Raw genomic sequence first — 22,525 nt, 5'->3', positions numbered from 1 at the left:
ACCCCTCACACCTGAGAGAGCTGGATCTGAGTAACAATGACCTGAAGGATTCAGGAGTGGAGCTGCTCTCTAATGGACTGGGGAATCCCCACTGTAAACTGGAGACTCTGAGGTCAGTATTCCTGTAGTTGGTCAACAAGTGATAACTGTTCACCAGATCCACATGTGTTTACCAGACACACATAGTCCACACCATATGTGTTTGGACAGTGAAGCTTACAGTTTTAAATGTGGTGCTTTGCTCCAGCATTTTGGATTTGAGATATAATGTTTCATATTAGGAGACAGTACAGAATGTCACCTTTTATTTGAGGATAATGGTGAGAGGTTAGTATGTTTTGTTGTAGTCTCTGTTATTGGTAATGGTGAGAGGTTAGCATGTTTTGTTGTATCCTCTGTTATTGGTAATGGTGAGAGGTTAGTATGTTTTGTTGTAGCCTCTGTTATTGGTAATGGTGAGAGGTTAGCATGTTTTGTTGTAGCCTCTGTTATTGGTAATGGTGAGAGGTTAACATGTTTTGTTGTAGCCTCTGTTATTGGTAATGGTGAGAGGTTAGCATGTTTTGTTGTAGCCTCTGTTATTGGTAATGGTGAGAGGTTAGCATGTTTTGTTGTAACCTCTGTTATTGGTAATGGTGAGAGGTTAGCATGTTTTGTTGTAACCTCTGTTATTGGTAATGGTGAGAGGTTAGTATGTTTTGTTGTAGCCTCTGTTATTGGTAATGGTGAAAGGTTAGCACGTTTTGTTGTAGCCTCTGTTATTGGTAATGGTGAGAGGTTAGCATGTTTTGTTGTAGCCTCTGTTATTGGTAATGGTAAGAGGTCATCCACTATTCAGTTAATAATCGACAAAACATAAAATATATCCAAAACAAATGCATTAATGCATTCATATGAAACATTTGATTTCCAAACCATTAATTTCTGAATAGATATGGAAGGTTTCAGGACACTGATATATCTGACTGATTCTGCTTTTTAAACTGGTCTGGTCAGTCTACTATAATATTTGTACTAGACATGTTTCTATCTGCAGGCAATACTTTGATCATTTGTCATTTTTTATGATGATACACTATTTTACGAATAGATATGGCAGGTTTCAGAACACTGATATATCTGAATATGCTGAAAAAATATACTGCCACTATTTTCACCACCAAAGAATATCAGTGTGATTTTAATATGATTTGACTCTTTGCAGGCTGTCAGACTGTCTAGTCACAGAGGAAGGCTGTGCTTCTCTGGTCTCAGCTCTGAGGTCAAACCCCTCACACCTGAGAGAGCTGGACCTGAGCTACAATCACCCAGGAGACTCAGGAGTCAGATTGCTCTCTGCTGGACTGGAGGATCCACACTGCAGACTGGAGAAACTCAAGTATGTAGAGGGTTTATGTCAATGTTCATATCAGACATGTTGGACTTATCAGGCTAGTTAAGATAAACATTCTGACCACCACTTGGACAAAGTTATATGCTGTGTGTGTCTCCAGTGTGTGTGTGGGTGTGTGTGTGTCCAGTGTGTGTGTCATTGAGCATTGGACCCACAGACACACACACTGGACACACACACACACTCACACACTGGACAAACACACACACAGGACTTACACACACAGTACACGCACGCACACACACACACGCACACACACACACACACAGTACACACACACACACAGTATACACACACACACACACACAGACAAACATTCGCTTGGCGTATATACGTGTGTGTGTGTGTGTATACTGTGTGTGTGTGTATACTGTGTGTGTGTGTATACTGTGTGTGTGTGTGTGTACTGTGTGTGTGTGTCGTGTGTGAGTGTGTCTCCTGTGTGTGGGTGTGTGTGTGTCCAGTGTGTGTGTCATTGAGCATTGGACCCACAGACACACACACTGGACACACGCACACACACACACACAGTACACACACACACACAGACAAACATTCGCTTGGCGTATATACGTGTGTGTGTGTGTGTGTGTGTGTGTGTGTATACTGTGTGTGTGTGTACTGTGTGTGTGTGTATACTGTGTGTGTGTGTGTACTGTGTGTGTGTGTATACTGTGTGTGTGTGTGTACTGTGTGTGTGTACTGTGTGTGTAAGTCCTGTGTGTGTGTGTGTCCAGTGTGTGTGTCTGTGGGTCCAATGCTCAATGACACACACACTGGACACACACACAGGACTTACACACACAGTACACGCACACACAGTACACACACACACACAGTACACACACACACACAGTATACACACACACACAGTACACACACACACACAGTATACACACACACACACACACACACACACACACACACACACACACAGTACAGTAGTGTGTGTGTGTGTGTGTGTGTGTGTGTGTGTGTGTGTGTGTGTGTGTGTCCTGTGTGTGTGTGTGTGTGTGTGTGTGTGTGTCTGTCCAGTGTTTCCAGTGTGTGTGTGTGTGTGTGTGTGTGTGTGTGTGTGTGTGTGTGTGTGTGTGTGTGTGTGTGTGTGTTTATCCCTCAATGACTGTCTGTTCTTCTGCTTACCGCTACAGTGTGGAACATGGTGGAGAGAACAGAATGAAACCTGGACTTAGAAAATGTGAGTGTTGACTGCTGTGAAGAATATGACTAAGAATAAGTCTTAATTCAAGTTAAGTCAAAGACCAACATCATTACTGACTTGGTCATATTAAATATCAGCTGTAGTTCTACAGAAGCAGAAATCAGGGACACCAACGTTTACAAAGAGTTGATTTGTGTGTGTGTGTGTGTGTGTGTGTGTGTGTGTGTGTGTGTGTGTGTGTGTGTGTGTGTGTGTGTGTGTGTGTGTGTGTGTGTGTGTGTGTGTGTGTGTGTGTGTGGTGTGTGTGTGTGTGTGTGTGTAATTAATGGGAATCAGTGTGTTTTATATTACCATACAGTATAACATATGATCATTCAACAAGTCTCAAGTTACCTTAACTTCTCCTTTTGATACCTAGAAACATCTACATTAAATGAATTAGTGAAAAGTGAGTGAACATTCTAATGTGAATGATGATGATTTCTAATATTGTGTCTGGTTTCATCCATCAGATGTCTGTGATCTCACACTGAACCCAAACACAGTAAACAGACTCCTCTCTCTGTCTGAGGAGAACAGAAAGGTGACATGTAGGAGAGAGGAGCAGCCGTATCCTGATCACCCAGAGAGATTTGAGGACTATAGACAGGTGCTGTGTAGAGAGGGTCTGACTGGGTGCTGTTACTGGGAGGTAGAGTGGAGTGGGGGGGCTGGTATAGGAGTGACATATAAAGGAATCAGCAGGAGAGGAGGAGGTTATGACTGTTGGCTTGGAGACAATGACAAGTCCTGGAGTCTGAACTGCTCTGACAACAGTTACTCTGCCTGTCACAATAATAATTCCACTACCATAGACGTCCCCTCCTCCAGCTCCCACAGAGTAGGAGTGTATCTGGACTGGCCAGCCGGCACTCTGTCCTTCTATAGAGCCTCCTCTGACACACTGACCCACCTGATCACATTCACCTCCACATTCACTGAGCCCCTCTATCCAGGGTTTAGGGTTTGTGATGATGGTGACTCAGTGTCCCTAAAATAATAACCCACACACACACACACACACACACTGGACATACACACACTGAACACTAATATAAACTGCTAAGCTGAACCTGTAAATAAAATGAAAATAATAAAGACAAACACACACACACACACTAAACACAAAGACACACACACTGGACAAACACACACATTAACACACACACACTGAACACACACACACACACACACAATTGGACACACACACTGGACAAACACACACACTGGACTCACAAACACACACACACACACATACACACACACACACATACACACACACTGAACACACACACACACACACACAATTGGACACACACACACACACTGGACAAACACACACACTGGACTCACAAACACACACACACACATACACACACACACACATACACACACACTGAACACACACACACACACACACACTGAACAATTGGACACACACACACACAGGACACACACACACACTGAACACACACACACTGGACACACACACTCTGGATACACACACACAGTGGACACGCACACACACACTCTGGACACACACACACTCTGGACACACACACACTCTGGACACACACACACTCTGGACACACACACACACTGGACACACACACACACACCGGACACACACACTGGACACACACACACACTGGACACACACACACTGGACAAATACACACACACACACACACAAACACACACACAGGACACACACGCACACTGGACACACACACTCTGGGCACACACACACTCTGGGCACACACACACTCTGGACACACACACACACTGGACACACACACACACTGGACACACACACACACACACTGGACACACACATTCTACACACACACACACTCTGGACACACACACACACACTGGACAAACACACACACTGGACTCACAAACACACACACACACACACTGAACACACACACACACACACACACACTGAACAATTGGACACACACACACACAGGACACACACACTGAACACACACACACTGGACACACACACTCTGGATACACACACACAGTGGACACGCACACACACACTCTGGACACACACACACACACTGGACACACACACACAGACAGGACACACACTGGACACACACACATAGGACAAACACACACTCTGGACACACACACACACTGGACACACACACACACTGGACACACACACACACACACAAACACACACACAGGACACACACTGGACACACACACTCTGGGCACACACACACTCTGGACACACACACACACTGGACACACACACACACACACACACTGGACACACACACACACACACACACACACTGGACACACACACACATTCTGGACACACACACACACTCTGGACACACACACACACACTCTGGACACACACACACTCTTTACAAACACACACACACACTCTGGACACACAATCTGGACACACACACACACTCTGGACACACAATCTGGACACACACACACACACACACTCTGGACACACACACACTCTGGACACACACACACACTGGACACACACACACACTGGACACACACACACACAGGACACACACACACACACTCTGGACACACAATCTGGACACACACACACACACTCTGGACACACACACACTCTGGGCACACACACACTCTGGACACACACACACACACTCAGGACACACACATTCTACACACACACACACTCTGGACACACACACACACTCAGGACACACACATTCTACACACACACACACTCTGGACACACACACACACACACACACACTGGACACACACACACACTCTGGACACACACACACACACTGGACACACACACACAATCTGGACACACACACACACACTCTGGACACACACACTCTGGACACACACACACACACTCTGGACACACACACTCTGGACACACACACACACACTCTGGACACACACACACTCTGGACACACACACACTCTGGACACACACACACACACTCTGGACACACACACACACACTCTGGACACACACACTCTGGACACACACACACACACTCTGGACACACACACTCTGGACACACCACTCTGGACACACACACACACACTCTGGACACACACACTCTGGACACACACACACTCTGGACACACACACACACACACTCTGGACACACACACACTCTGGACACACACACACACACACTCTGGACACACACACTCACACTCTGGACACACACACACACACACATTCTGGACACACACACACATACGCATCTTTCTATAGTTGTGAGGACCTCTTACAACAACACTGTTAAAATACCAATGGAATCTTGTGTTGTCTTTTATGTTGAAAAACTAATTATACAATTATATATAATTATATATGGACATACGCTCCATAGTTGTATAATTATATATAATTATATATGGACATACGCTCCATAGTTGTATAATTATATATGGACATACGCTCCATAGTTGTACAAGTAAACAAGGATATATTGTACTGTTCATAATAAAACATACCTGAAACAAGAAAAGGCTGTTAATTGTGAAAACAGTTTGTTTATTGATTTAACGTTTCCTCTGTCAGGTTGATGTTAACCTGCGACTGGTTGAAACATGAAACAAATATGAAATGAAATACAAAACAATTAAATATGTGGAATAGAATTAAACAAATTGTACAATTAGTACAACAGAGTGTTGAGATGCAGGGTCACTATAGCAACAGAGTGTTGTGATGCAGGGTTACTATAGCAACAGAGTGTTGAGATGCAGGGTTACTATAGCAACAGAGTGTTGTGATGCAGGGTTACTATAGCAACAGAGTGTTGTGATGCAGGGTTACTATAGCAACAGAGTGTTGTGATGCAGGGTCACTATAGCAACAGACTTCTCTCTGTTCTCTGCTCTCTCACTTCCTCTGATCTCTCTGCTTTCTCTCTCTCCCTCTGCTCTCTCTGCCCTCTGCTCTCCCTGATCTGTCTCTCTTTTCTCTGCTCTCTCTGCCCTCTCGTGCTTCTCCACCTGCATTGCTTGCTGTTTGGGGTTTTAGGCTGGGTTTCTGTACAGCACTTTGAGATATCAGCTGATGTACGAAGGGCTATATAAATAAATTTGATTTGATTTGATATAGAAACAGAGTGTTGTGATTGATGCAGGGTTACTATAGCAACAGAGTGTTGTGATGCAGGGTCACTATAGCAACGTAGTGTTGTGATGCAGGGTCACTATAGCAACGTAGTGTTGTGATGCAGGGTCACTATAGCAACATAGTGTTGTGAGGCAGGGTCACTATAGCAACGTAGTGTTGTGAGGCAGGGTCACTATAGCAACGTAGTGTTGTGATGCAGGGTCACTATAGCAATGTAGTGTTGTGATGCAGGGTCACTATAGCAACAGACTTCTCTCTGTTCTCTGCTCTCTCACTTCCTCTGATCTCTCTGCTTTCTCTCTCTCCCTCTGCTCTCTCTGCCCTCTGCTCTCCCTGATCTGTCTCTCTTTTCTCTGCTCTCTCTGCCCTCTCTGTTCTCTCTCTCTGCCCTCTCTGCTCTCTCCCTCTGCTCTCTCTCCCTCTCTGTTCTCTCACTCTGCTCTCTCTGCTCTGCTCTCTCTTTTCTCTGCTCTCTCTGCTCTTTCTGCTCACTCTGCTCTCTCTCTTCTCTCTCTGCTTTCTCTGTTCTCTGCTCTCTCTGCTCTCTCTCTGTTCTCTGCTCTCTCTCTCTCTCTCTTTCTACCTTTGCTCTCTCTGCTCTCTATCTCTCTTCTCTTTGTTCTCTGCTCTCTCTCTCCCTCTGCACTCTCTGCTCTGCTGCTCTCTATTTTATCTGCTATCTCTGCGCTCTCTGCCCTCTCTACTCTCTCTCTTCTCTCTGCTCTCTCTCTGCTCGCTCTCTCTCTCTGCTCGCTCTCTGCTCTCTCTGCTCTCCGCTCTCTCTCTGCTCTCTCAGCCTGCTCTCTGCTCGCTCTCTCTCTGCTCTCTCTCTCTGCTCTCTCTCTCTGCCTCTCTTTCTGCTCTCTGCTCTCTCTCTCTGCACTCTCTTTCTGCCCTCTCTGCTCTCTCTCTCTTCTCTCTCCCTCTGCCTTCTCTATTTGCTCTCTCTGCTTTCTCGCTTTTCTCTGCTCTCTCTCTTTCTGCTCTTGTTATCTGCTGTCTCTCTCTCTGCTCTCTCTCTCTCTGCTCTCTCTTCTTTATGTTCTCTGCTCTCTATTCTCTGCTCTCTCTCTCTGCTCTCTCTCTCCCTCTACTCTGTCTGCTCTCTCTCTCTTCTCTCTGTTCTCTGCTCTCTCTCTTCCCTCTGTTCTCTCTGCTCTCTCTGCTCTCTCTACCCACTCTCTCTGTTCTCTGCTCTCCATGAGGTCACTAGGTAATAATGATACAATATGAATAACATTCCACCATGAGGTCACTAGGTAATAATGATACAATATGAATAACATTCCACCATGAGGTCACTAGGTAATAATGATACAATATGAATGACATTCCACCATGAGGTCACTAGGTAATAATGATACAATATGAATAACATTCCACCATGAGGTCACTAGGTAATAATGATACAATATGAATAACATTCCACCGTGAGGTCACTAGGTAATAATGATACAATATGAATAACATTCCACCATGAGGTCACTAGGTAATAATGATACAATATGAATAACATTCCACCATGAGGTCACTAGGTAATAATGATACAATATGAATAACATTCCACCATGAGGTCACTAGGTAATAATGATACAATATGAATAACATTCCACCATGAGGTCACTAGGTAATAATGATACAATATGAATAACATTCCACCATGAGGTCACTAGGTAATAATGATACTGTATGAATAACATTCCACCATGAGGTCACTAGGTAATAATGATACAATATGAATAACATTCCACCATGAGGTCACTAGGTAATAATTATACAATATGAATAACATTCCACCATGAGGTCACTAGGTAATAATGATACAATATGAATAACATTCCACCATGAGGTCACTAGGTAATTTGACTGCAGGAAAGCAGCTACACAGCGATTTGATTGTTGTCACGACTTTTACCAAAGTCGTTTCCTCTCCTTGTTCGGTGGTCGACGTCACCGGTCTTCTAGCCATCATTGATCCATTTTTCATTTTCCATTGGTTTTGTCTTGTCTTCTTACACACCTGTTTTCAATCTCATTCATCATCCGTGTGTATTTAACCCTCTGTTTCCCCTCTTGTCTTTGTCAGAGATTGTTTTAAGTCAGAGTTGTATAGGTTCGCGACAGGTCCTCGTACCCATTTGTTATTTATGCACATATAGTGTTTGGAGTAGGTTTAGTGGACTGCCTGACTTCCCTGCCACCTATACACACGATTATGACAGATTGTAATGTCAGGGTTTACCAGAATTGGACCCAGAAGCAGACCAAGATAAGGTGAGTATAAAGATGGTGAGTATTTATTAATTAATGAGAACGTGGAGGTAGATAGTTCCGGGTGGAGGAGCGGGCAGCGGAGGTGGGTTGATGGGAGTGGATAGGCAGATCCAATGGATAACAACACACTGGCGACGAGCAGACATGGATGGGGTATGGGTTCCGGGTGAATGGCTGTAGACAAAACAAACGGCGGTAAGTTAAAGGCAAGCAAGACGTACAAAACAAAACAAAACAAACTCTATAAACTGGAGGCTGGTTCGTGGGCACAACATACTGTTCATGGCTAACGATCCGGCAGGGAATGGATGTCAGGTCAGAGCTTTTGAAGAGGAGAGGTGATGATCAGGACAGGTGTGCAGATTACTGATGGGATACAGGTGCGGGTGAACATGATCTCCCAACAAGCTAATTCGCCCGGCAACCAGACAGGGTGCGTTCCAGGACACCGGAAACACACTCCAGGACAGAAACACAGGCAAACACAGACTCAGGAAGCGGGATTCGTGACATGTAAACCCTTGGCTTTTCTCATAAACAGCTTTAACTAGTTTTCTGATGATGCTGACATGGGGTCACTGTCACAAGACTTTGCCAGAAATGATGCTGACATAAGTTAATCAGTAACACAAATGATACCAATTCTCTTGACTTTGGGGAGGTGAATAAACTTTTCTTTCTCAGCACAAAGATTCTGGTTTTGAATTCAGGCTGCAAGGTAAGGATCCTACCAGGGATTATTCATGTAGGATTGGTAGAATGTTGATATTAGGATAGTAAGGATCCTACCAGGCATTATTCATGTAGGATTGGTAGAATGTTGATATTAGGATAGTAAGGATCCTACCAGGCATTATTCATGTAGGATGTTGGTGAATGTTGTAGTTAGAATAGTAGAAAGGATCCTACCAGGGAGTATTTATGTAGGATGTTGGTAGAATGTTGACATTGGGATAGTAAGGATCTTACCAGGGATTATTCATGTCTGATGTTGGTAGAATGTTGAAGTTGGGATAGTAAGGATCCTACCAGGGATTATTTATGTAGGATGTTGGTAGAATGTTGACATTGGGATAGTAAGGATCTTACCAGGGATTATTCATGTCTGATGTTGGTAGAATGTTGAAGTTGGGATAGTAAGGATCCTACCAGGGATTATTTATGTAGGATGTTGGTAGAATGTTGTAGTTGGGATAGTAAGGATCCTACCAGGGATTATTAATGTAGTATGTTGTAGTTGGGATAGTAAGGATCTTACCAGGGATTATTAATGTAGGATGTTGGTAGAATGTTGTAGTTGGGATAGTAAGGATCTTACCAGGGATTATTTATGTAGGATGTTGGTAGGATGTTGTAGTTGGGATAGTAAGGATCTTACCAGGGATTATTAATGTAGGATGTTGTAGTTGGGATAGTAAGGATCTTACCAGGGATTATTAATGTAGGATGTTGTAGTTGGGATAGTAAGGATCTTACCAGGGATTATTAATGTAGGATGTTGTAGTTGGGATAGTAAGGATCTTACCAGGGATTATTTATGTAGGATGTTGTAGTTGGGATAGTAAGGATCTTACCAGGGATTATTCATGTAGGATGTTGGTAGGATGTTGTAGTTGGGATAGTAAGGATCCTACCAGGGATTATTCATGTCTGATGTTGGTAGAATGTTGAAGTTGGGATAGTAAGGATCTTACCAGGGATTATTAATGTAGGATGTTGTAGTTGGGATAGTAAGGATCTTACCAGGGATTATTAATGTAGGATGTTGTAGTTGGGATAGTAAGGATCCTACCAGGGATTATTTATGTAGGATGTTGGTAGAATGTTGTAGTTGGGATAGTAAGGATCCTACCAGGGATTATTTATGTAGGATGTTGGTAGAATGTTGAAGTTGGGATAGTAAGGATCTTACCAGGGATTATTAATGTAGGATGTTGTAGTTGGGATAGTAGGGATCTTACCAGGGATTATTAATGTAGGATGTTGTAGTTGGGATAGTAAGGATCCTACCAGGGATTATTTATGTAGGATGTTGGTAGAATGTTGAAGTTGGGATAGTAAGGATCTTACCAGGGATTATTAATGTAGGATGTTGTAGTTGGGATAGTAAGGATCTTACCAGGGATTATTAATGTAGGATGTTGTAGTTGGGATAGTAAGGATCCTACCAGGGATTATTTATGTAGGATGTTGGTAGAATGTTGTAGTTGGGATAGTAAGGATCCTAGCAGGGATTATTAATGTAGGATGTTGTAGTTGGGATAGTAAGGATCTTACATGGGATTATTAATGTAGGATGTTGTAGTTGGGATAGTAAGGATCCTACCAGGGATTATTTATGTAGGATGTTGGTAGAATGTTGTAGTTGGGATAGTAAGGATCCTACCAGGGATTATTTATGTAGGATGTTGGTAGGATGTTGTAGTTGGGATAGTAAGGATCCTAGCAGGGATTATTAATGTAGGATGTTGTAGTTGGGATAGTAAGGATCTTACCAGGGATTATTAATGTAGGATGTTGTAGTTGGGATAGTAAGGATCTTACCAGGGATTATTAATGTAGAATGTTGTAGTTGGGATAGTAAGGATCTTACCAGGGATTATTAATGTAGGATGTTGTAGTTGGGATAGTAGTCAGAGACGGTGTGTAAATGACTAAGATTCAAGCCTCCCTTCAATTAGGGAAGTTTGTTTCTTTGTTTTGTGTGTATGTGTACCTTTACCCAGATTCACAGATTCAACACAGGGACCCAGTGGTGTAAAGTACTTCATTAAAACTTAAGTAGTGTTTTTGGAGTATCTCTACTTTATTTTACTATTTATATTTCTGACAACTTTTAATGAGAAAATAATGCCCTTTTGACTCCATACCTGACACCTAAAAGGTGATGGCACCTATCAATATAAAGCCTTGTCATCCCTACTGCCTCTGATCTGGCGGACGCAGAAAACACAGCTACTGTGTTTGTAAATGATGTCTGAGTGTTGGTGTGCGCCTGTCTGTCCGTAATTACAAATAATAGGAAAATCCTACCGTCTGGTTGGCTTAATAGAAGGAACTTGATGAATAGCATTTACTTTTACTCAACTTTTTCTACCACTGTACTTAAGTACATTTAATGCCAGAACCTTTTAGACTTTAACTCAAGTAGTATTTTACTGAGTAACTTTCACTTTTACTAGAGTTTACTAGTTTTACTACTTTTACTAGAGTTCTGTTCAGGTACGTTTACTTTTACTCAGGTATGACAATTGAGTACTTATTCCACCACTGTCTTTACCTTCCTGTAGTTGGCAATTTGGAAGGATTCTGAATGGAGGAATGGTCTAAGATCACTCCCAATGTGTTTTGTGCCACTCGGGATCATAATGATTCTACATGTTATAGTATGCCATGGTGTTTACTGGCCAAAGGTTTATTTTATATTATATTATTTATTATTATATGTTATATGCTAATTATGTTCTGGAAATAAAATATAAAAAATAAATTTGTATTGAGTTTACAGTCCCCACCATATCTATTTAGACAGTGAGGTATCAGATTTAGATTGTATTGAGTATACAGTCCACACCATATCTATTTAGACAGTGAGGAATCAGATTTAGATTGTATTGAGTATACAGTCCACACCATATCTATTTAGACAGTGAGGTATCAGATTTAGATTGTATTGAGTATACAGTCCACAACATATCTATTTAGACAGTGAGGTATCAGATTTAGATTGTATTGAGTTTACAGTCCACACCATATCTATTTAGACAGTGAGGTATCAGATTGTATTGAGTATACAGTCCACACCATATCTATTTAGACAGTGAGGTATCAGATTTAGATTGTATTGAGTATACAGTCCACACCATATCTATTTAGACAGTGAGGTATCAGATTTAGATTGTATTGAGTATACAGTCCACACCATATCTATTTAGACAGTGAGGTATCAGATTTAGATTGTATTGAGTATACAGTCCACACCATATCTATTTAGACAGTGAGGTATCAGATTGTATTGAGTATACAGTCCACACCATATCTATTTAGACAGTGAGGTATCAGATTTAGATTGTATTGAGTATACAGTCCACACCATATCTATTTAGACAGTGAGGTATCAGATTTAGATTGTATTGAGTATACAGTCCACACCATATCTATTTAGACAGTGAGGTATCAGATTGTATTGAGTATACAGTCCACACCATATCTATTTAGACAGTGAGGTATCAGATTTAGATTGTATTGAGTATACAGTCCACACCATATCTATTTAGACAGTGAGGTATCAGATTGTATTGAGTATACAGTCCACACCATATCTATTTAGACAGTGAGGTATCAGATTGTATTGAGTATACAGTCCACACCATATCTATTTAGACAGTGAGGTATCAGATTGTATTGAGTATACAGTCCACACCATATCTATTTAGACAGTGAGGAATCAGATTTAGATTGTATTGAGTATACAGTCCACACCATATCTATTTAGACAGTGAGGTATCAGATTTAGATTGTATTGAGTATACAGTCCACACCATACAGTTTATAATGTCACCTTTTATTTGAGGATATTTTAATACATATCTGTTTCACTGTTTAGAAATGAAAACACTTTGTTTCTCGTCTCCCTATTTGAAGAAGTGATAAGTATTCTGACACATTTACTTATAGTGTATTAAAGTAGTTGGAAAATGTGTCATTTATAATAATGATACATTCATAAATGAATAGATATGGAAGGTTTCAGGACACTGATATATCTGAAAATTCAAAAAAAATATACTGTCACTATTTTCACCACCAAAGAATATCAGTGTGATTTTAATATGATTTGACTCTTTGCAGGCTGTCAGGCTGTCTAGTCACAGAGGAAGGCTGTGCTTCTCTGGTCTCAGCTCTGAGGTCAAACCCAACACATTATTTGTGCACAGGTTACAGTGTAACATTTGAATACAATCTGTCTGTCATTGTATTTCTCTGTGTTTCAGACTCACTGGCTGTAAACTCAGAAACACATCCTGTAAAGTGTTGGCCTCAGTTCTCAGTTCACAGCCGGTTGTGATACAGCCTGGATTCAAACCAGGGTGTCTGTAGTGACACCTCAACCACTGAGATGCAGTGTCTTAGACCACTGCGCCACTCTGATGATTATGATTCTACATGGTATTATATGCCGTGGCCTTTACTGGCCAAAGGTTAAACTGCTGTTATGGTTATGATATACTATGGTGTTGTGTCACTAGACTTTGACCAGATATTATTGCATCCAAAGATCAACTGAACCTAGAATATAGATACAGAGACACTTGTCTTCAGGAAGGTGATCTCTCAGCACAACGGAAAATATCTCAATGACTTGACATGTTCTGGTTGTGAATTCAGGCTACAAGGTAAGAATCTTCCCAGGGATTATTGTAAAGTGTGTAGAGAAATTAAATGACTTGATGATCAATGATCAATGACTTGACATGTTCTGGTTGTCATCATTATATCCAAACACACTGGTGGTCAGGGAGGCATCTCTTTGTTTGAACGATGGAACACGTCAACTCTGGCCGACTTTTTTTTTACAATATATTACAATATAAACAAATGTTTTACATAATAATAATAAATCCGACGTCCCAGAATGTTTCCTACTTTACCTGCTAAGATACAACATCCTAACTAAATGTTTAAGTGTGGCTTCCAGAGGTCGGTGTTTGTGCATCTTAATTGAAAGAAAGCACCAGAACCACAGCGAAATCAGTGGGATCTGGCATTTTGCAACACAGTTTGAAAAGGCATGTGACCAAATTTAAGTTTTGGACATCATTGATGACGTTCTACTGATAAAACGATACACGCAAAAGCACACGTCTTCGGAGGTTGCTGCTTAGTGATTTATATGCATGCCTTGGAGCTCCAGTTTGAGCAACATACTATACCTCTGGGGACTAGAGTATCTACAACATACTATACCTCTGGGGACTAGAGTATCTACAACATACTATACCTCTGGGGACTAGAGTATCTACAACATACTATACCTCTGGGGACTAGAGTATCTACAACATACTATACCTCTGGGGACTAGAGTATCTACAACATACTATACCTCTGGGGACTAGAGTATCTACAACATACTATACCTCTGGGGACTAGAGTATCTACAACATACTATACCTCTGGGGACTAGAGTATCTACAACATACTATACCTCTGGGGACTAGAGTATCTACAACATACTATACCTCTGGGGACTAGAGTATCTACAACATACTATACCTCTGGGGACTAGAGTATCTACAACATACTATACCTCTGGGGACTAGAGTATCTACAACATACTATACCTCTGGGGACTAGAGTATCTACAACATACTATACCTCTGGGGACTAGAGTATCTACAACATACTATACCTCTGGGGACTAGAGTATCTACAACATACTATACCTCTGGGGACTAGAGTATCTACAACATACTATACCTCTGGGGACTAGAGTATCTACAACATACTATACCTCTGGGGACTAGAGTATCTACAACATACTATACCTCTGGGGACTAGAGTATCTACAACATACTATACCTCTGGGGACTAGAGTATCTACAACATACTATACCTCTGGGGACTAGAGTATCTACAACATACTATACCTCTGGGGACTAGAGTATCTACAACATACTATACCTCTGGGGACTAGAGTATCTACAACATACTATACCTCTGGGGACTAGAGTATCTACAACATACTATACCTCTGGGGACTAGAGTATCTACAACATACTATACCTCTGGGGACTAGAGTATCTACAACATACTATAGTCCTTCTGTAGGCTAAGACCTCTGGGGACTAGAGTATCTACAACATACTATACCTCTGGGGACTAGAGTATCTACAACATACTATACCTCTGGGGACTAGAGTATCTACAACATACTATAGTCCTTCTGTAGGCTAAGACCTCTGGGGACTAGAGTATCTACAACATACTATAGTCCTTCTGTAGGTTAAGACCTCTGGGGACTAGAGTATCTACAACATACTATAGTCCTTCTGTAGGTTAAGACCTCTGGGGACTAGAGTATCTACAACATACTATACCTCTGGGGACTAGAGTATCTACAACATACTATACCTCTGGGGACTAGAGTATCTACAACATACTATAGTCCTTCTGTAGGCTAAGACCTCTGGGGACTAGAGTATCTACAACATACTATACCTCTGGGGACTAGAGTATCTACAACATACTATAGTCCTTCTGTAGGCTAAGACCTCTGGGGACTAGAGTATCTACAACATACTATAGTCCTTCTGTAGGCTAAGACCTCTGGGGACTAGAGTATCTACAACATACTATAGTCCTTCTGTAGGTTAAGACCACTGGGGACTAGAGTATCTACAACATACTATAGTCCTCTAGGTTAAGACCTCTGGGGACTAGAGTATCTACAACATACTATAGTCCTTCTGTAGGCTAAGACCTCTGGGGACTAGAGTATCTACAACATACTATAGTCCTTCTGTAGGTTAAGACCTCTGGGGACTAGAGTATCTACAACATACTATAGTCCTCTAGGTTAAGACCTCTGGGGACTAGAGTATCTACAACATACTATAGTCCTTCTGTAGGTTAAGACCTCTGGGGACTAGAGTATCTACAACATACTATAGTCCTTCTGTAGGTTAAGACCTCTGGGGACTAGAGTATCTACAACATACTATAGTCCTCTAGGTTAAGACCTCTGGGGACTAGAGTATCTACAACATCTATAGTCCTCTGGGTTAAGACCTCTGGGGACTAGAGTATCTACAACATACTATAGTCCTTCTGTAGGCTAAGACCTCTGGGGACTAGAGTATCTACAACATACTATAGTCCTTCTGTAGGCTAAGACCTCTGGGGACTAGAGTATCTACAACATCTATAGTCCTCTGGGTTAAGACCTCTGGGGACTAGAGTATCTACAACATACTATAGTCCTTCTGTAGGCTAAGACCTCTGGGGACTAGAGTATCTACAACATACTATAGTCCTCTAGGTTAAGACCTCTGGGGACTAGAGTATCTACAACATCTATACTCCTCTAGGTTAAGACCTCTGGGGACTAGAGTATCTACAACATACTATACTCCTCTAGGTTAAGACCTCTGGGGACTAGAGTATCTACAACATACTATATACTATAGTCCTCTAGGTTAAGACCTCTGGGGACTAGAGTATCTACAACATCTATAGTCCTCTGGGTTAAGACCTCTGGGGACTAGAGTATCTACAACATCTATAGTCCTCTGGGTTAAGACCTCTGGGGACTAGAGTATCTACAACATCTATACTCCTCTAGGTTAAGACCTCTGGGGACTAGAGTATCTACAACATCTATAGTCCTCTAGGTTAAGACCTCTGGGGACTAGAGTATCTACAACATCTATACTCCTCTAGGTTAAGACCTCTGGGGACTAGAGTATCTACAACATCTATAGTCCTCTAGGTTAAGACCTCTGGGAACTAAAATATCTACAACATACTATAGTAGGTTAAGACCTCTAGAGTATGTAGAACATACAGTTGAAGTCGGAAGTTTACATACACCTTAGCCAAATACATTTAAATGCAGATTTTCACAATTCCTAGTTAAAATTCTGTCAGTTAGGATCACCACTTTATTTTAAGAATGTGAAATGTCAGAAAAATAGTAGAGAATGATTTATTTCAGCTTTCATCACATTTATCACATTCCCAGTGGGTCAGAAGTTTACATACACTCAATTAGTATTTGGTAGCATTGCCTTAAAATGGTTTAACTTGGGTCAAACACTTCGGGTGACCTTCCACAAGCTTCCCACAATAATTTGGGTGAATTTTGGCCCATTCCTTTTGACAGAGCTGGAGTAACTGAGTCAGGTTTGTAGGCCTCCTTGCTCGCACACGCCTTTTCAGTTCTGCCCAACAATTTTCTGTAGGATGGAGGTCAGGGCTTTGTGATGGCCACTCCAATACCTTGACTTTGTTGTCCTTAATTTTTCCACAACATTGGAAGTATGCTTGGGGTCATTGTCCATTTGGAAGACCAATTTGCAACCAAGCTTAAACTTCCTGACTGATGTCTTGATGTTGCTTCAATATATCCACATAATTGTCCTGCCTCATGAAGCCATCTATTTTGTGAAATGCACCAGTCCCTCCTGCAGCAAAGCACCCCCACAACATGATGCTGCCACCCCTGTGCTTCACAGTTGGGATGGTGTTCTTCGGCTTGCAAGCCTCTGCCTTTTTCCTCCAAACATAACGATGGTCACTATGGCCAAACAGTTCTATTTTTGTTTCATCAGACCAGAGGACATTTCTACAAAAAGTATGATCTTGGTCCCCATGTGCAGTTGCTAACCATACTGGATTTTTAATGGCGGTTTTGGAACAGTGGCTTCTTCCTTGCTAAGCGGCCTTTCAGGTTACGTCGATATAGGACTCGTTTTACTATGGACATGGACTTTTGTACCTGTTTCCTGCAGCATCTTCACACGGTCCTTTGCTCTTGTTCACCAACCCTAGTCTCCATAATGAATCTGAAATATACAAATTGGCTGGATTCGGAAGTTTGGATGAAAGAGGTGCCCAATGTAAACTGCCTGTTACTCAGGCTAGAAAACACAGGATAGCAAACACTCTAAAGTTTCCAAAACTTAAAATAATGTATGTGAGTATAACAGAACTGATATAGCAGGCAATAACTTTTCTCCTGAATGGAGGTTTCTATTTATTAGTTCTTGACCATCAGAGTGTTCTGGAGATTCCCTAACAGTGCTGCAATCTGAGTGACTACCAACTCCTCTGTCACTCCTCTGTCACTCCTCTGTCACTGTTATCAAAGCAATTTGACTTTGTGAGGTCTCTAATCCTGTTACTGATTGTGGCTGGACTGACTGTGCTAGCATTGGTAGCTGGTACTCAAGGGGACCAGTTGTCCTACTGGTTTACTCTGAAATGTTATCCTACCGGAACACATTAGAGCATTTTACTAGTTGCATTGTAGTTGAAACTACACATGCTAGGAATTATTATTGTTGCCATTTGTTTTGGAGGTGGACAAGTCCACTGGACTTCTTTTTCGACCAGTGTGGTACACCTCAGTGATATCTCAGATGTGTTCCAAGGTTATCCCCGTCGAGGGGTTTGTCCTCTCCTCTCTGTTCTCATGGGGAAGTTTACAACTAGATTTGTTTCCTGCTCTGGAGGCCTCGTACAGTGTTGCACGTAGTCTCAACCCCCCCACTGGCCTCGATGAGGCTCATCACGGTTGGTGTTGGTATCCAAGGCACAAACGAAAAGATCGGACCCTATGTACGAGTTGTCAGCGGCCGAGTTGTTATTAGATTGGCTGTAACCATTCAACCAAATCTCCTGGTGTTTGTGCTTCAAAACACTCAGTGGTTGTCGAGGCCTGTTAGTCACCACAGCTCCTATGTGTGGCAACCTCTTCAGTACCTGCGAACTGAGACGAGGATATCTGTCTGTGATATCGCAAAGTGTTTCACCAGTGGGAGTCATCGGGACAGTTGTGAGACTGACGCCATTAGTGTCATTGTAAGGGGTGACAGTCTCCCACAAAGCAGAAAATGTGTCAGCGGAAGCAGTGTACACTCTGCCAGTCAATGCTTTTATCACTGAGACGGCCGCAGTGCTTGCGGAAACTTCTTTTTCTCAAGGGGTCGACAGATACCCCTCGTGGATAACTGTGTTGCAGCTAGCATTAGGAGAAGACCGTTTGGTCAGTGGATGAAAAACGTTCCCGTTTTAAACAAGATATTTTGTCACGAAAAGATGCTCGACTATGCATATAATTGACAGCTTTGGAAAGAAGACACTCTGACGTTTCCAAAACTGCAAAGATATTGTCTGTGAGTGCCACAGAACTGATGTTACAGAAAAAAAAACGGATAAAAATACAATCAAAAAGTGCCGCATTTTTTAAAACCGCCTCATGGCAATGACTCCTTATATGGCTGTGGAGGAGCTAGGAGTCAGCTTACCTTTTCCACGTTTTCCCCAAGGTGTCTCCAGCATTGTGACGTATTTGTAGGCATATCATTGGAAGATTGACCATAAGAGACTACATTTACCAGGTGGTCGCTTGGTGTCCTCCGTCGCAATTATTGCGTAATCTCCAGCTGCAGTATTTTTCTGTTTGCCTCTGATGAGAAACCGACTGCAAGGAATGATTTTTCATCGAATAGAATTGTGAAAAACACCTTGAGGATTGATTCTAAACTACGTTTGCCATGTTTCTGTCGATTATTATGGAGCTAATTTGGAAAAAAGTTCGGCGTTGTAAGTGTCTGCATTTTCGTTTTTTTTTCTTAGCCAAACGTGATGAACAAAACGGAGCTATTTCTCTTACACAAATAATCTTTTTGGAAAAAATGAACATTTGCTATCTAACAGAGTCTCGTCATTGAAAACATCTGAAGTTCTTCAAAGGTAAATGATTTTATTTGAATGCTTTTCTTGTTTTTGTGAAAATGTTGCCTGCTGAATGCTAGGCTTAATGCTATGCTAGCTATCAATACTCTTACACAAATGCTTGTGTAGCTATGGTTGAAAAGCATATTTAGAAAATCTGAGATGACAGTGTTGTTAACAAACGTAATTTCATTTGCGATTTTCATGAACAGGAACCATTGCGTTATGGTAATGAGCTTGAGGCTATGATTACGCTCCCGGATACGGGATTGCTCGATGCTAGAGGTTAATAGTCTACAAACGGATTCAGCAACATGGACAGCGATGGGTATTCCCGAGATTTGTCAAGTCCCAAAGCACAAAAACAGGTTGAATCAAGTGTTTCTACTTTATAGGACAAGGCTTGATCAGTGTCTGGAAAATCAGCCAATAGTACACATACATAATATAAATGTTTAATGTCTGTTTCCACTAGATTGCTGTACTAACTGACCAGACTGTCTGACCAGCACTGCATCCTACTGACTGATATCTAACCAGCCCAGAGGCTTAAAGAGACATTAGACTGTCTGACCTACGCTACCCCTTACTGTGAGAGCCACGTCAGGTAGCACTACGTCGTCCCAGCAATGCAGACACACACCCTGGTCGAGGTCACTGGAGACATGGGACACAAAGGCCACCATGGCAACGCTGGAATGACAAAGAGAAATCAAGAGGTAATTTTATGTTATTTAACCTTTGACCCCAAGTTGATAAATGTTCCTATTTCATAGGACATTTCTTCGTATTTCAGTTAAAAAGACTGAACTGGTAACTGTTTCATGTTTAGGAAAGGGAGACTGAGGAGGAGGAAAGGGGGAGCTTCTGTAAAAAGATGAAGATGCAAGTTTTTAAAGTGGAAGACGATTTTTCTGAGGGAAACTCTGACGAACTGTTGAGGAGGATATACGAGCTAGATCAAATTAAAAGAAATATCTATAAAGACTTGAAGCAGAAGAACTCAGAACTAAAGAAAACATCTGAAGATTTGACGCAGAAGAACTCAGAACTAAAGAACATCTGAAGATTTGAAGCAGAAGAACTCAGAACTAAAGAACATCTGAAGATTTGAAGCAGAAGAACTCGGAACTAAAGAAAACATCTGAAGATTTAATGAATAATGAACAGGACAATTCATGCTGTATAAGTTAAACTCTTAGTAAAGAAGGTGCTACCTAGAACCATAATGGTCACTCCAGAGAACTGCACCAGGGTACTACATTAATATGGGAAAAGACTTGCAGGTGTAGGTTAATTGTACTTCCTGTTGTACTTGTTATTCTTGCATTGACAGCCACACTAACACTCTGTTGGCTTCGAGGTTCAGAGTTGAGGGTTTGATCATTAGACCTTTGTTATTCCTAATGTATATCAATGACCTGCTGGGTCTTCTACCATACTAATCTATATCAAATGACCTGCTGGTTCTTCTACCATACCATACTAATCTATATCAATGACCTGCTGGTTCTTCTACCATACCATACTAATCTATATCAATGACCTGCTGGTTCTTCTACCATACCATACTAATCTATATCAATGACCTGCTGGGTCTACTACCATACTAATCTATATCAATGACCTGCTGGGTCTTCTACCAAACCATACTAATCTATATCAATGACCTGCTGGGTCTTCTACCAAACCATACTAATCTATATCAATAACCTGCTGGGTCTTCTACCATACCATACTAACCTATATCAATGACCTGCTGGGTCTTCTACCATACCATACTAATCTATATCAATGACCTGCTGGGTCTACTACCATACTAATCTATATCAATGACCTGCTGGGTCTTCTACCATACCATACTAATCTATATCAATGACCTGCTGGGTCTTCTACCATACCATACTAATCTATATCAATAACCTGCTGGGTCTTCTACCATACCATACTAATCTATATCAATAACCTGCTGGGTCTTCTACCATACCATACTAATCTATATCAATGACCTGCTGGGTCTTCTACCATACTAATCTATATCAATGACCTGCTGGGTCTTCTACCATAC

At 41.7% G+C, this 22,525-nt stretch overlaps 1 long non-coding RNA gene across 1 annotated transcript; it reads left to right on the top strand.

The window, feature by feature from the left end:
• The first annotated feature begins 73 nt into the window (after nt 1-73).
• Nucleotides 74-21,968, top strand: LOC116371467 (uncharacterized). The gene is made up of 4 exons (XR_004208946.1): nt 74-112; nt 13,995-14,396; nt 20,933-21,176; nt 21,290-21,968. It is a non-coding gene; the product is annotated as an uncharacterized LOC116371467 (long non-coding RNA).
• The last annotated feature ends 557 nt before the right edge of the window (nt 21,969-22,525 follow it).

The sequence above is a fragment of the Oncorhynchus kisutch genome, unplaced genomic scaffold (genome assembly GCF_002021735.2).
Source record: "Oncorhynchus kisutch isolate 150728-3 unplaced genomic scaffold, Okis_V2 scaffold3257, whole genome shotgun sequence".
In the NCBI taxonomy this organism is placed as follows: Eukaryota; Metazoa; Chordata; class Actinopteri; order Salmoniformes; family Salmonidae; genus Oncorhynchus; species Oncorhynchus kisutch.
Note: the sequence above shows the minus strand (reverse complement) of the source record. Positions and strands in the feature narration are given on the sequence as shown.